A 14,744-nucleotide genomic window follows, 5' to 3' on the forward strand; every position below is an offset into this window, starting at 1 on the left:
TGTGTGTGCCAGTCAGAGGGTGAATGGGCAAGACAAAATACTGAAGTTCCTTTGAACAGGGTATGGTAGTATGTGCCAGGCGCACCCTTCTCATTTACAATGACGGACTTCATTGGCCAATCCCAGACGACACTGCGCCAATTGTGAGCCACCCTATGGGACTCCCAATGACGGCCAGTTATGATACAGCCTGGATCCGAACCAGGGTGTCTGTAGTGATGCCTCAAGCACTGAGATGCAGTGCCTTAGACCGCTGCGCCACTCGGGAGCCCCAAAAAATAAATGAATGACTATAATGGATAATTGAACAGACAGGAGAGAGTGAAGGAGAGGGAGGGGGATAAGGGAGAGAGAGTGAAGGAGAGGGAGGGGGATAAGGGAGAGAGAGTGAAGGAGAGGGAGGGGGATAAGGGAGAGAGAGTGAAGGAGAGGGAGGGGGATAAGGGAGAGAGAGTGAAGGAGAGGGAGGGGGATAAGGGAGAGAGAGTGAAGGAGAGGGAGGGGGATAAGGGAGAGAGAGTGAAGGAGAGGGAGGGGGATAAGGGAGAGAGAGTGAAGGAGAGGGAGGGGGATAAGGGAGAGAGAGTGAAGGAGTATGTAGAGCTTTTGTATATGTAACAGAGTGCGTTCTGTTCTGCCTCAAGCCGGCCATGAACTCACAACCTTCTGCACAACAAAAGTCACCCAAAGCCAACATCTTAGCCAATAGAATAAGAAACTAGTCTGTCACTCTGTGAGTGACAGTTAGCTTTTATATCTCAGCACAGGAGGCTGGTGAGGGGAGGACGGATTCCATTCCAGCCATTACTATGAGCTCGTCCTTCCCAATTAAGGTGCCACCGGCTGCCTGTGTATCTCAGGGAATGTGGAGAGAGAGAGGGCAGAGGACACAGGGGATAATCTTAACAGATTAGAGGGTCAGAGAGAAAAAATAAAAGGCATGAATAAACAAAGATGACGTAATTAAGTAATATAATTCTACACCTCGGATGCACTGAGCGCTCGGTCTGTTTGACCCCATTATAGCAGAGGCCAATGGAAAAATGACACATACACACTGCTGCAATATTGTAAATTTCTAGGTATTTTTTGGTGGAGATCACTGCAGTTTCGTTGAGATCAAATGGAGTCCTGATTCTTATGGTAGATTCCCAGGCTACTGTAGTAATGTAGGGAGTTCAAATACTGTCCACACAAAGACAGCAGTGCAGTTCCACAGCAGGAGGACTTTCTAGCTGAAGGCAGAGAACAAGACTTTAGTGACCTGAGCTGTGTCAAACACAATAATCCTCAAACAACTCTGGCAGTCTACTGAAAACAACTTAACTTTTACACACTCCCAATCAGTAGTTTGTGTCTGTGTGTCCCATAGTTGTCCAAATGCAGAAGACACAATGTTTCCTTGTCTGACCTGCCAAGCTCATAGGTTTGTTCTTAGATGCTATATGTATTCACTATGGGCCTGATTCAGACTGTGGGTATTACTGAAGGTGGCTCCCAATAGTGGCTAGTATTTAACATGATACAAATTGTAAAATAAAACTGACTCCATCCCTACAATGTATGAGGTCATACAATAAAAACTCTGATTAACAGCACATTGATAACCTACTTCACTGTGGAAAAGGGGGCCGCAATACATGTCATGTTGGGGCGGCAGGTAGCCTAGTGGTTAGAGCGTTGGGCCAGTATCCGAAAGGTTGCTAGATCGACTCCCCAAGGTAAAAATTGGTTGAATCAATGTTGTTCCCACGTCGTTTCAAAAAAACGTTGAGTCAATGTGGAAAACTGATTTGATTTGACAAAAAGTCATCAATATAAAGGAATTTCATATGTTCTTACCCAACTTTTAACCTAAATCCAATGACATGGTCACACTGTTAGTTGATTTCACGTTGAATTCACGTTAGTTGACAACTCAACCGATTGTAAATCAAAACTAGATGTTGAACTGACGTCTGTGTCCATTGGGGAGATTCTATCGGAGAAAAGAAAGAGCATATGCTTTTTCCACTTGGAACCGGCAGGTTCGCACAAACTTAATCATGGTTTCTTCACATGTAAAGATATTGGAATTATTAGGGAATCAAGTCAAGGTCAGAATGCAGCGTATCTGAGGACACACTACTGCCACACCTTCATTTCTAAGATCTCCACCCAGAACGAATAGCACATTTATAGCATGCTATTCTTATGCTTAAATTCAAGGTCAGAATACACAGAAAGAAAAGTGCAGAGAAACTGAATTACGTTCCATTTACACACGCTTAACTCAGGTCGGATTCCCATGTGTCCTATGTGTAATACACAGCCTGCAGGAGAATGCATGAACCAGAGGTGCTGTGGGCCAACTAGTATGTGTCCACTGGTGTCACTGTAGAGAAGCCAATGCCAGCCATGCTCAGGTAAGGGCATTATTATTCCACACAAACAGAACTGACAATAACAATAACTTCTTGAATTATGTTTAGGGCTAGCGTTTTTTTCCGAGCACATGACCTGACCAGGAAAACCTTAAGGCTCTAGTAACAGCCTACAACTATCCAGGGCCCAGATGTTTTCCTAGTCAGGTCGCATGGTCAGCTCCCGGCTCTAATTATGAGTAATTAAAACTGTCTCATGCCTCAACCCCAAACGGAGAATTCCTGCCACCACCGCAGCTCAGTAAACAAACAACTAATTGCAGCTGACCAATCAGTGGGGAGATAGCATGGCTATGGTGACAATCACACACTGAAGTAATTACAGACATTTTCCAGCTGAATAATGAATCTGACTAAATTAAGATTGAAACATGGAACAGTGTTAAAGTTGGACAGGAGTCCTCCCACCAGGCTTTAATAAGCTGAGGAGGCTGGAGAGGGTGATAGGGCTTCTTGTGTGTGTGTGTGTGTGTGTGTGTGTGTGTGTGTGTGTGTGTGTGTGTGTGTGTGTGTGTCAGTGTGTGTCTGTCTGTCTGTCCGTCTGTCCGTCTGTGTGTGTGTGTGGTAGCAGGTCATCTCTAGGGACAGGAGTTTTTCCAGGTGAGATTATATAGTCAGGAAGACTCCAGTCACAGACATGTCTGTCTGTCCGTCCGTCCGTCCGTGCGTGCGTGGTAGCAGGTCATCTCTAGGGACAGGAGTTTTTCCAGGTGAGATTATATAGTCAGGAAGACTCCAGTCACAGACATGTCTGTCTGTCCGTCCGTCCGTCCGTCCGTGCGTGCGTGTGTGTGTGGTAGCAGGTCATCTCTAGGGAAAGTAGTTTTTCCAGGTCACATTATATAGTCAGGAAAACTCCAGTCACAGACGACAGACATCCAGTTATCACTTGAATTGTGCGACGTCCCTTTATACATGTATGGTATATACAAGTATTCATTTTTCTTTCCACCTAGAATATCCAAGTATGTTTGCTACTATATCATCTCTCAGCCACAGCCAACCTAGAAGTAACAATTAGATATTACCACAGTGGTAACAGATATACTTTCTCTGTACTTGCTCTGATCTCTGAGACCACATTCTCAGTGATGTGTCTTCCAGAGCCTCTGGTCTCTCACTCATCCCTGTGTGATATTCTGATTCTGTGAGGTCAGAGGAGAAATTGAGCCAACAGCAATCACTAAGGGACAGAGGGGTGTGTGTGTGCAGCGTAACTTTCCTCAAAATCTTGCTGAATGAGAGCGTACTCTTGTGGAAATTCAACACTAGGGACACCTCAAGCCAAGCTTTATTATCAGCAAGCTGGAGAGGTTACAACAAACTCTGCACACTGTACAGGTCTATCAGATGCTCTCTTGGGGCGGTCCCAGCGGTTGTCTTATATACGGCTATACACAGACAAGTTATATTTGCCTGATTTAGCATAATTAATTAATCACTACTGGTGGCTCGCACATGTGACTGGTGGCTCGCACATGTGACTGGTGGCTCGCACATGTGACTGACCAATACCTCACGAGGCTCTCTCTCTCTCCAAGTTGAGACCTTGAAACTGAGAGACCTCGGTTGTTCCCATAGCAATGTTCTGGGCGTACTGCCAAGTTGAGGAACAGTGATAGTGAGAATTCCTCCATACACGATCAGTCAGTCACCTGCATGAACCTTTCTAATTAGTTATTAGAAAGTAGCACTGATTCGATAATTTGTAGCATTGATTTGATACATAAACATAACATTTCCCTCACATTCCCTCCTTTTATCACTCTGTGATAATTGTCGTTAGATTTTAATGTAAGCATTAGATTATAGCTTCTATCAATTGAGGTTCTATCAAAATATGATATTAAAGTAAGTGAAATCAACAGGTTGCTTACATATCTAAAATACACACCATAATACACAAGGGATCTGCAAATTTAGGATTCACTAAATCGCTCAATGTTTAAGCATTTTTTTACATAGTTCTTACTACAAAATATAGTCAAGAGCCTATCTGTTTTGCAGAGCCAATTTATGCAATTCTTTCAGTTCGTCATTCAATTGTTCCAGGGCATTTTGAGTAGAATCGCCAATTTCCTCCATGTGTTTAGAGATATCACAAATTTGATCTAGGGCACATGCAACTCCATACCCCAGAAAAAACACACATCAAAGAATCTGTAGGCAGGTGCCTGAGCGTGAGTGATGTCAGCCAGAGTCCTCTTATGTCTCCTCAATCCAGGAGGTTTGTAGTCTCTTAACAGATCCTTCAGACTCTTATCATTGTTTGGAACGGCTCTCATAGCTGTTACCACAAACCCAACAGTACAACTACCTCCCCAGTTCAGGACCAGGCTATAGTAAGCCTTTTTTTCCATACAAGCAATAGGTGCCATTTGGGGCTCCTCTCAAAGGAATAATAACATTATAAACTGAAATACCATAAGTAACATTACCAGGTTTCCCTGTGTCCGCATTGTTAACAGTTGACTTACAGGTATTGGACCCGTTGTAATACATTGTAGTTCACCCAAATCATTTCTTCCTTCTCCTCTAATACACCAAAGGGCTGTCATCACTCCTGCTACTGAGATGGGTGGGAGTGAAGTATTGTCTGGGCCTAGCAAACGATGGTGGGCCTCTGTGGTTATATAATGCAGAAAACGTCATGGGGTCAGGGTCACGTGGCATCTCTTCCAGGAATGGTAAGTCCCATTTGTATAGTCAGATTTTCCCCTAAGAGGATTCCCACAAGTGGTAAACCTGCTCCTAACTTTTGTCCAGATGTAAGATTAGCAACCATTAGCAACAGATTTTCCTCAGGGTTATGAGGGCCCAACAGGGCTCTCCTTCTCCAATGATCATCTACTTCTGGGCCACTATTCCGGACCGGCATTGGCCCCTTTGGGACTTATTTCACCCTTTGTCTGGATTCCAACAAGAGGACAACCTACTGTTCTAATTAACACTCCTATACTAATGCAGAGGGGCGCACTGCACCACCGGAACTGGTGAAGCCCCATCTTCTTCTGGATCAGGAACTCGTCTGCAGTGTGACACGTGGATCCAGGTATTTCTCTCAGCAACCTTCACCGCAATGGGGCTGGTCAGAAGAACTTGGTATGGCCCTCTCCAACTGGGGTCCTTCCAACTCTTTCTCCTGAAGTCTTTGACCACCACGAAATCACCTAGGCTCAAACAGTGCTCGGCTGTTCGGCAAAGACGCCTTCACTCGAGGAAAGAGAGTCTTGAGAACACTGTTACGGGTGGCACAATACTCAACCATGTCTCCCTCCATTCCTTGCAGGGACAACCTGTTCTGGGTGAACGGTGCATTTGTCATTTGCATGGGACAGCCAGTCAGCACCTCGTGTGGAGCGAGACCAGTGACTCTATGGGATCTGCCTCTCATACTCATCAGTGCTATTGGAAGCACTTTCACCGATGTCAGGCTTATTTCACCAATCAATTTAACGAATTTAATTTTCATAGATTGGTTCGCCCTCTGGTCGGAAAATATTTTTGATGGCAGACCCCACCTGGGTATGATCTCTCTCACAAGTGCTTTCGCCATAGCAACCGCTGTGGCTGTCCTGCAAGGGAAAGCTTAAATCCATTTAGAAAACATGTCAACAATCACCAAACAATACTTGTTCCCCTCACAAGGGGTCAACTCAGTGAAGTCCATCATTAAGTGCTCAAAAGTTCCTTCAGGCCTGGGATGGGACGCGGGGGATACTGAAATGTCACGTTCAATATTATTAGTTGTGCAAATCAAACACAGTTAAACCTACTGTCCACCAATATTTATTTACAAAATCCACCATCCCTGCATTGGACATATGATCCTGACCATATGCTAACTTGGCAATGAAATAGAAAGTACAACTGGGCATGGCTGGTCTACTCCTCTCATCCAGCCATACACCCGATGCGTCTTTTTGACAGCACCCAGCCCACTTGCGTCTCTCTGAATCATCAGCCGTTGCCTGGAAAGCAACCACATCATCAACGGAGAAAGGGTTGGTAGGAGCTGGAATTGCTGCCATCTGTAGGAAGGGGAAACAGAATAGGAAGCAGTTCATTTAGCTGCATGGTCAGCTTTAGCGTTCCCCAGAGGAATGTTGTTGGTAGAGGAAGAATGTGCTTGACACTTGATTATAGAAACAGAGGAGGGCTGCTGGACAGCCTGTAAGAGAGACTAAACATAGTTACCGTGCGCAATCTGTTTTCCAGACGAGGTCAAAAACCCTCTGTTCTTCCACAATGTTCTAAAATCATGCACAACACCGAACGCATATCTGCTATCAGTGTAAATGTTAACAGAGCTGTCCTTTCCCACAATACAAGCTCTAGTCAGGCCAAAAGGTCACATTTGTGGAGAGTCAAGCACTCTCCACAGTTTCAAAACAGTCACAACATCTACTTAACATTGCAAAAATCAGAAAACTTTCTGTCCAAAAATTATGCAGAAAAATGTATCCATGCATTTGTCACTTCTAGGTTAGACTACTGTAATGCTCTACTTTCCGGCTACCCGGATAAAGCACTGAATAAACTTCAGTTAGTGCTAAACATGGCTGCTAGAATCTTGACTAGAATGAAAAGAGTTGATCATATTACTCCAGTGCTAGCCTCTCTACACTGGCTTCCTGTTATGACAAGGGCTGATTTCAATGTTTTACTGCTAACCTACAAAGCATTACATGGTGTTACGACTTCTGCCGAAGTCGGTCTCTCTCCTTGTTTGGGTGGCGGTTGACGGCCTTCTAGCCATCGCCGGTCCACTTTTCATTTTCCATTTGTTTTGTCTTTGTCTTTCACACCTGGTTTCAATCCCCCAATTACTACTTGTTCATTATTTAACCCTCTGATCACCCATGTTTGTTTGTGAGTAATTGTTTGTATGTTATACGGTCCGTTATGTGGGCTTGCTTTATTGTATTGTTTTTGCCTATTTTGAGTAAATTATGTTTATTTACTCATATCTGCTGTCCTGCGCCTGATACCTCTACACAAGCTACACACAGACATCATAACACATGGGCTTGCTCCTACCTATCTTTCCGATTTGGTCCTGCCGTACACACCTACATGTACGCTATGGTCACAAGATGCAGGTCTCCTTATTGTCCCTAAAATTTCTAAGCAAACAGCTGGAGGCAGGGCTTTTTCCTATGGAGCTCCATTTTTATGGAATCGTCTGCCTACCCATGTGAGAGACGCAGACTCGGCCTCAACTTTTAAGTCTTTATTGAAGACTCATCTCTTCAGTCTGGCCCAGGAGTGTGAAGGTGAACGGAAAGACACTGGAGCAACGAACCGCCGTTGCTGTCTCTGCCTGGCCGGATCCTCTCTCTCCACTGGGATTCTCTGCCTCTAACCCTATTACAGGGGCTGAGTCACTGGTTTACTGGTGCTCTTCCATGCCGTCCCTAAGAGGGGTGTGTTACTTGAGTGGGTTGAGTTACTGACGTGATCTTCCTGTCTGGGGTTGTGCCGTGGCGGAGATCTTTGTGGGCTGTACTCGGCCTTGTCTCAGGATGGTAAGTTGGTGGTTGAAGATATCCCTCTAGTGGTGTGGGAGCTGTGCTTTGGCAAAGTGGGTGGGGTTACATCCTGCCTGTTTGGCCCTGTCCAGGGGTATCGTCAGATGGGGCCACAGTGTCTCCTGACCCCTCCTGTCTCAGTCTCCAGTATTTATGCTGCAGTAGTTTATGTGTCAGGGGCTAGGATCAGTCAGTTATATCTGGAGTACTTCTCCTGTCTTATCCGGTGTCCTGTGTGAATTTAAGTATGCTCACTCTAATTCTTTCTTTCTCTCTCTCTTTCAGAGGACCTGAGCCCTAGGACCATGCCTCAGGACTACCTGGCCTGATGACTCCTTGCTGTCCCCAGTCCACCTGGCCGTGCTGCTGCTCCAGTTTCAACTGTTCTGCCTGCGGCTATTTATTTTTATTGATCTGTTATTTTACCAGGTAAGTTGACTGAGAACACATTCTCATTTGCAGCAACGACCTGGGAAATAGTTACAGGGGAGAAGAGGGGATGACTGAGCCAATTGTAAACTGGGGATTAGGTGACCGTGATGGTTTGAGGGCCAGATTGGGAATTTAGCCAGGACACCAGGGTTAACACCCCTACTCTTACGATAAGTGCCATGGGATCTTTAATGATCTCAGAGAGTCAGGACACCCATTTAACGTCCCATCCGAAAGACAGCACCCTACACAGGGCAGTGCAATCACTGCCCTGGGCCATTGGGATATTTATTTTTAGACCAGAGGAAAGTGTGCCTCCTACTGGCCCTCCAACACCACTTCCAGCAGCATCTGATCACCCATCCAGGAACTGACCAGGACCAACCCTGCTTAGCTTCAGAAGCAAGCCAGCAGTGGTATGCAGGGTGGTATGCTGCTGGCTATGGAACCCTGACCTGTTCACCGGATGTGCTACCTGTCCCAGACCTGCTGTTTTCAACTCTCTAGAGACAGCAGGAGCGGTAGAGATACTCTGAATGATCAGCTATAAAAAGCCAGCTGACATTTACTCCTGAGGTGCTGACTTGTTACACCCTTGACAACCACTGTGATTATTATTATTTGACCCTGCTGGTCATCTATGATGATCTTTGAACATCTTGCCCATGTTCTGTTATAATCTCCACCTGGCACAGCCAGAAGAGGACTGGCCACCCCTCAGAGCCTGGTTCCTCTTTAGGTTTTTTCCTAGGTTCTCGACTTTCTAGGGAGTTTTTCCTAGCCACTGTGCTTCTACACCTGCATTCCTTGCTGTTTGGGGTTTCAGGCTGGGTTTCTGTACAGCACTTTGAGATATCAGCTGATTGTAAGAAGGGCTCTATAAATGAATTTGATTTGATTTGATGGCCTTAAGATAGAAGCTGTTTTTCAGTCTCTCGGTCCCAGCTTTGATGCACCTGTACTGACCTCGCCTTCTGGATGTTAGCGGGGTGAACAGGCAGTGGCTCGGAGGGTTGTTGTCCTTGGTGATCTTTTTCCTTGATGGCCTTCCTGTGACATCGGGTGGTGTAGGTGTCCTGGAGGGCAGGTAGTTTGCCCCCGGTGATGCGTTGTGCAAACTTCACTACCCTCTGGAGAGCCTTACGGTTGTGGGCGGAGCAGTTGCCGTACCAGGCGGTGAAACAGCCCGACAGGATGCTCTCAATTGTGCATCTGTAAATGTTTGTGAGTGCTTTTGGTGACAAGCCAAATTTCTTCATCCTCCTGAGGTTGAGGAGGCGCTGCTGCGCCTTCTTCACGACGCTGTCTGTGTGGGTGGACCAATTCAGTTTGTCCGTGATGTGTACGCCGAGGAACTTAAAACTTACTACCCTCTCCACTACTGTCCCGTCGATGTGGATCGGGGGGTGATCCCTCTGCTGTTTCCTGAAGTCCACAATCATCTCCTTTGTTTTGTTGACATTGAGTGTGAGGTTATTTTCCTGACACCACACTCCGAGGGCCCTCACCTCCTCCCTGTAGGCCGTCTCGTCGTTGTTGGTAATCAAGCCTACCACTGTAGTGTCGTCCGCAAACTTGATGATTGAGTTGGAGGCGTGCATGGCCACGCAGTTGTGGGTGAACATGGAGTACAGGAGAGGGCTCAGAACGCACCCTTGTGGGTCCCCAGTGTTGAGGATCAGCGGGGTGGAGATGTTGTTACCTACCCTCACCACCTGGGGACGGCCCGTCAGGAAGTCCAGTACCCAGTTTCACACGGCGGGGTCGAGACCCAGGGTCTCGAGCTTGATGACGAGTTTGGAGAGTACTATGGTGTTAAATGCTGAGCTGTTGTCGATGAACAGCATTCTCACATAGGTATTCCTCTTGTCCAGATGGGTTAGGGCAGTGTGCAGTGTGGTTGCGATTGCGTCGTCTGTGGACCTATTTGGGCGGTAAGCAAATTGGAGTGGGTCTAGGGTGTCAGGTAGGGTGGAGGTGATATGGTCCTTGACTAGTCTCTCAAAGCACTTCATGATGAGGAAAGTGAGTGCGGTAGTCGTTTAGCTCAGTTACCTTAGCTTTCTTGGGAACAGGGACAATGGTGGCCCTCTTGAAGCATGTGGGAACAGCAGACTGGGATAAGGATTGATTGAATATGTCCGTAAACACACCAGCTAGCTGGTCTGCGCATGCGGCTGGGGATGCCGTCTGGCACGCCGTTATTGGCATATCCTCACTTTAGATGTGAACTCTATTTATATTGTATATAATGTATGTAGTGCAAATTCCATGTCTGTATTCTGTCTTGTGTATTACGTCTACTGCTGGCCAGGTAAGGTCAATCAAGACCAGCTACATTTTTTATTATTTCAAGTATTATTTGCACTCAGGTCTGATACCCACCTCTGGCTTGTTAATAACTCCTGATTAAAGTACTAACTACAGTGGGTGATTAGTACTCTGGTCAAAAGTAGAGCACTATATAGGGAATAGGGTTGCATTTGGGACGTAGCCTAGAACTGGTCTCAGCACAGTAGCACCTTAAACTCAATGGTGAAAGAACACTCACTTTAATCTGATAAGCCACAAGAATCATGCCGTTTTGCCTGCGTGCGTGCATGTGTGCGTGCGTGTGTGTGTGCATGTGTGCGTGCGTGCGTGTGTGTACAGTCCTGCTTATCCTTTCAGTATCTCTGGTTTTTGAACATCCTCCAGCCCAGGAGAAGAACATGTTTAAACAGTACAGTGACAACACTATAAAACAGCATTGCTTGCTTATGAGTGAGAGAAAGTTGGAATGTACATGAGTGAATAATTCGTTATTAGGCTATACCAGTATTACCTTGTGATTATAGTAATGATGAACAGTTATTGAAGAATGGGCTGTTAGGCTATCCTCATTGGTAATATCCAAATTTACCATAACTTTGACAGGGTGTAATAATAACCTTTTTATTCGTCAACAAAAATCTATCTTATATCGAAACATGAAATGCAGATAAATAAGAAACTCACCGGATCCGTGTACTAGGCTACTTCTCAGGTTCACACAGTACAGTGAGCAAATCCCCGGTCTCTGGCCCGATGTTGTGCAAGTCAGCTGCCATGGGCATGATTTATGAACACCAGAAACACTGTAGGCTACATGATCATATCCGTGTAAGTTAAGTCCATTTCATGTTAGTCTCTTCAGAATGTCGACTGTCTTCTTTAGGCAACTCATGCATAGGCCCAAAGCTAGTAGCCAAAGTTTCATTCTCTGTAGCCTACAGTAAGGAAAGGGCGGCATCTGAACTAAACTGACAAGACCTGCGATGTGCGCGGCTGGCTAAAGAGTCTATGAATCAGATCACTGGATATGAACCGTTATTTTCCTGCTTGGAATGAACGCGGTACACAGTAGACTGAACTGTCAATAACGTATTATAGCCCGCCAGTAATATCACAAACACTAGCCTATATTCATTTCATTGACAAAAGTGAATATAATAAAGCAACACATATATTCCACTGAGTGTGAGTAAATGCATTATGTTCTAAGTTTCCTTCATCCATTTCTAACGAGCAACTAAACCTAGATTTTTGGGGTTAAACTTCTCATGGAACAATGTTTAACACTCCATAATCATATTGGCCAACTAGACTTGAATAATGAACTGGTACATTTAAATGTGTTCCGTGTGGGCACATTTGATAAAAAAAATTGTACGTCATGATGACCAACCCAAAGCTCACCAAGGGTTTCTTCCTGGTACTCTTCTCCCATTCAGATAGCCAGGAGCCTGATCTCTTTGCTCCTCATAGCTTTAGGCTACTGAACACAACAAGAAAACAATGCATTCTATACACGCTTCAGCACAACATGGGAAAGGAGACAGAAAACATCTGCTCAACAGCAAGAGATGGTGAAATAAAATACAACTTATAACCAGGAAACTTCACAGTCACATAGCTCCTGCTGGAACAGTGAAGAGTCACATAGCTCCTGCTGGAACAGTGAAGAGTCACATAGCTCCTGCTGGAACAGTGAAGAGTCACATAGCTCCTGCTGGAACAGTGAAGAGTCACATAGCTCCTGCTGGAACAGTGAAGAGTCACATAGCTCCTGCTGGAACAGTGAAGAGTCACATAGCTCCTGCTGGAACAGTGAAGAGTCACATAGCTCCTGCTGGAACAGTGAAGAGTCACATAGCTCCTGCTGGAACAGTGAAGAGTCACATAGCTCCTGCTGGAACAGTGAAGAGTCACATAGCTCCTGCTGGAACAGTGAAGAGTCACATAGCTCCTGCTGGAACAGTGAAGAGTCACATAGCTCCTGCTGGAACAGTGAAGAGTCACATAGCTCCTGCTGGAACAGTGAAGAGTCACATAGCTCCTGCTGGAACAGTGAAGAGTCACATAGCTCCTGCTGGAACAGTGAAGAGTCACATAGCTCCTGCTGGAACAGTGAAGAGTCACATAGCTCCTGCTGGAACAGTGAAGAGTCACATAGCTCCTGCTGGAACAGTGAAGAGTCACATAGCTCCTGCTGGAACAGTGAAGAGTCACATAGCTCCTGCTGGAACAGTGAAGAGTCACATAGCTCCTGCTGGAACAGTGAAGAGTCACATAGCTCCTGCTGGAACAGTGAAGAGTCACATAGCTCCTGCTGGAACAGTGAAGAGTCACACAGCTCCTGCTGGAACAGTGAAGCGTCACACAGCTCCTGCTGGAACAGTGAAGCGTCACACAGCTCCTGCTGGAACAGTGAAGAGTCACACAGCTCCTGCTGGAACAGTGAAGAGTCACACAGCTCCTGCTGGAACAGTGAAGAGTCACACAGCTCCTGCTGGAACAGTGAAGAGTCACATAGCTCCTGCTGGAACAGTGAAGAGTCACATAGCTCCTGCTGGAACAGTGAAGAGTCACATAGCTCCTGCTGGAACAGTGAAGAGTCACATAGCTCCTGCTGGAACAGTGAAGAGTCACATAGCTCCTGCTGGAACAGTGAAGAGTCACATAGCTCCTGCTGGAACAGTGAAGAGTCACATAGCTCCTGCTGGAACAGTGAAGAGTCACATAGCTCCTGCTGGAACAGTGAAGAGTCACATAGCTCCTGCTGGAACAGTGAAGAGTCACATAGCTCCTGCTGGAACAGTGAAGAGTCACATAGCTCCTGCTGGAACAGTGAAGAGTCACATAGCTCCTGCTGGAACAGTGAAGAGTCACATAGCTCCTGCTGGAACAGTGAAGAGTCACATAGCTCCTGCTGGAACAGTGAAGAGTCACATAGCTCCTGCTGGAACAGTGAAGAGTCACATAGCTCCTGCTGGAACAGTGAAGAGTCACATAGCTCCTGCTGGAACAGTGAAGAGTCACATAGCTCCTGCTGGAACAGTGAAGAGTCACATAGCTCCTGCTGGAACAGTGAAGAGTCACATAGCTCCTGCTGGAACAGTGAAGAGTCACATAGCTCCTGCTGGAACAGTGAAGAGTCACATAGCTCCTGCTGGAACAGTGAAGAGTCACATAGCTCCTGCTGGAACAGTGAAGAGTCACATAGCTCCTGCTGGAACAGTGAAGAGTCACATAGCTCCTGCTGGAACAGTGAAGAGTCACATAGCTCCTGCTGGAACAGTGAAGAGTCACATAGCTCCTGCTGGAACAGTGAAGAGTCACATAGCTCCTGCTGGAACAGTGAAGAGTCACATAGCTCCTGCTGGAACAGTGAAGAGTCACATAGCTCCTGCTGGAACAGTGAAGAGTCACATAGCTCCTGCTGGAACAGTGAAGAGTCACATAGCTCCTGCTGGAACAGTGAAGAGTCACATAGCTCCTGCTGGAACAGTGAAGAGTCACATAGCTCCTGCTGGAACAGTGAAGAGTCACATAGCTCCTGCTGGAACAGTGAAGAGTCACATAGCTCCTGCTGGAACAGTGAAGAGTCACATAGCTCCTGCTGGAACAGTGAAGAGTCACATAGCTCCTGCTGGAACAGTGAAGAGTCACATAGCTCCTGCTGGAACAGTGAAGAGTCACATAGCTCCTGCTGGAACAGTGAAGAGTCACATAGCTCCTGCTGTAACAGTGAAGAGTCACATAGCTCCTGCTGGAACAGTGAACAGTCAGTCATTCACACTGTGAGATTTCCTGGGGGAAGGAGGCTTTCTTTTTGTAGCCCAGTCCCAGATTTGTTTGTGCTGTCTTGCCAACTCATTAGAGTGAAACAGATTTGGGACCAGGCTTTTTGAGCCAGTGAAGTGAGTCTTTGGAGGATAAAGCTGCTGGACGGTTGTTTCACATGAAGCCCAGTCACATGCCTTGCTTTACTGTGGGTTATAAAACAAAAAAAATGTTGACAGCTCTCCAGCCAAATTAAACATGTTAACGGTATTGA

This window comes from Oncorhynchus kisutch, linkage group LG27, assembly GCF_002021735.2.
Source record: "Oncorhynchus kisutch isolate 150728-3 linkage group LG27, Okis_V2, whole genome shotgun sequence".
Classification (NCBI taxonomy): Eukaryota; Metazoa; Chordata; class Actinopteri; order Salmoniformes; family Salmonidae; genus Oncorhynchus; species Oncorhynchus kisutch.